Source organism: Scylla paramamosain, chromosome 23 (assembly GCF_035594125.1).
Source record: "Scylla paramamosain isolate STU-SP2022 chromosome 23, ASM3559412v1, whole genome shotgun sequence".
In the NCBI taxonomy this organism is placed as follows: domain Eukaryota; kingdom Metazoa; phylum Arthropoda; class Malacostraca; order Decapoda; family Portunidae; genus Scylla; species Scylla paramamosain.
The window spans coordinates 14,440,755-14,443,254 of NC_087173.1; positions in this window are offsets into that span (position 1 = coordinate 14,440,755).

Consider the following 2,500-nt stretch of genomic DNA (forward strand, 5'->3'; position numbering starts at 1 on the left):
GCTGCTGTTGTGTGCCTCGCTAAAAGCCTTATGCTGGTGTCCATTCATTACGTAAAAAAAATAAAATAAAATAAGTAAATAAGTAAATAAATAAAAAAAATAAATAAATAAATGCTGTTTTCTCTATATTATTATTGTTTTTGTTGTTGTTGGTTGTGGTGGTGGTGGTGATGGTGGTGGTGGCGACTGTTGTTGTTGTTGTTGTTGTTGTTGATGATGGTGGTGGTGGTGATTGTTGTTGTTGTTGTTGTTGTTGTTGTTGTTGTTGTTGTTGTTGTTGTTGTTGATGATGGTGGTGGTGATTGTTGTTGTTGTTGTTGTTGTTGATGATGGTGGTGGTGATTGTTGTTGTTGTTGTTGTTGTTGTTGTTGTTGTTGATGATGGTGGTGGTGGTGATTGTTGTTGTTGTTGTTGTTGTTGTTGTTGTTGTTGTTGTTGTTGTTGTTGTTGTTGTTGATGATGGTGGTGGTGGTGATTGTTGTTGTTGTTGTTGTTGTTGTTGTTGTTGTTGATGGTGGTGGTGGCGATTGTTGTTGTTGTTGTTGTTGTTGTTGTTGTTGTTGTTGTTGTTGTTGCTGTTGATGGTGGTGGTGGTTGTGGTGATGATGGTGGTGGCAACTGTTGTTGTTGTTGGTGGTGGTGGTGGTGGTGGTGGTGGCGACTGTTACTGTTGTTGTTGATGATGTTGGGGTTAGGAAAGAGTGGGTTGTGGGAAGGGGCAGGAAAAAGTGGGAGGCGGGTAAGGGCGGGAAGAAGTGCTGGCAGGTAGTGGCCGCGAAGGGGCTGCTAGCTAGCTGGTGGGGGGGAGGGGAGCTGCTGGCGGAACGGGGACCGGAAGGAGTGGCTGGCGGGTGGTGAGGAGAGGAGTGGGAGAGGGGGGCGGAAGCGTCTCAGACTGACACAATAAAATGGCGTTCAGTTTGAGATCGTGGCGGTGCAGTTTCCCTGGCCAGCGGCATGATGGGACTTGCAAAACACGCAGAAGATCTTTCTGTACACAACCCACGTGTGGCTGTACACCTGGCGGCTACTCAACACACCTGTACACTACTGGCAGCACACTTCGGGGAAGGCTTGGCCAATCGTGGTTATCTTGACCACCACTAAGTCTTTGAGGAGGAACACAGTGCGATACACACGCGCACCACACAAGATACGCCGCCACACTGGCTGCAAACTGAGCGGCGTCCCTTTGGCTCAGTGTTTCGGGGCCGTTCGGTACTTCAGAGACACACAAAGGTCTACTTAATATACAGGGACTTAATCAACGCAGAAACACACTCATATCTACGAAAAAGAAGAAAAAAAGCCAGAGGGAAGAAAATGCACTCCATTTTTTGTTGAATCATAACAGCAATGATGGATACTGTGCAATTACCTTGTAGATAGTGGCTGAAGGAAAACTGACCAAATATCTGGCAACCACCCACCCTCCCACACACACACACGTCATAACCAATATGTAATTTTTCGTGAATATTCTCATAGTGTGAAGAAGCAGGAAGGGAGAGGAGGAAGAGGTACAGGAGAGAGAGAGAGAGAGAGAGAGAGAGAGAGAGAGAGAGAGAGAGAGAGAGAGAGAGAGAGAGAGAGAGAGAGTGAACATTTATATAAAAAGTGAATATAAATTTTTATTTGGCATTTTATTTGTTGCTTATTTTTTTTATTTTTATTTATTGAATTGGTTTGCATGATTAGAAAGGAAATGCTTTTGTTATTATTATTATTATTATTATTATTATTATTATTATTATTATTATTATTATTATTATTATTATTATTGTTATTGTTGTTGTTGTTGTTGTTGTTGTTGTTGTTGTAATTTTTATTATTAGCATGTCAAGGAATTTTACTTTTTCTTCTTTTTTACTATTTCTTTTTTTTTTTTCTTCTTCTTCTTCTTCTTCTTCTTCTTCTTCTTCTTCCTCTTCTTCTTCTTTTTCTTCTTCTTTGTTACTTTTCTTCCATTTTTTTGTTTGTTTATTTGTTTATTTATATATATTTAATTATTCACTTTTTTTTTTGTGTACTTACTACAAGTATTGGTTCATCTCTTTCTTTATCTATCTACACACGTGGCAGGATAATGCTCTCGCGTTATTGGCTACTGCCTGGCCAATCAGGGCTCAGGAACATTTGAACCAACGTCCTTTAACCACTACCACCACCACCATCATCATCAAAAACAACAACAACAATAATAATAATAATAATAATAATAATAATAATAATAATAATAATAATTTCAGTTATATGAATTATATATTCACAGAAAGCTTAACTGTATTTTATTTTTTGTGTATTTTTTTGTGTTTTGTGTATGTAAAAAAACAGTGCACAGATCACTTCTAGTAGTAGTAGTAGTAGTAGTAGTAGTAGTAGTAGTAGTAGTAGTAGTAGCGGTATTATTATAATTATTACTATTATTATTGTTATTATTATTATTATTATTATTATTATTTTTATTATTATTATTATTATTATTATTATTATTATTAT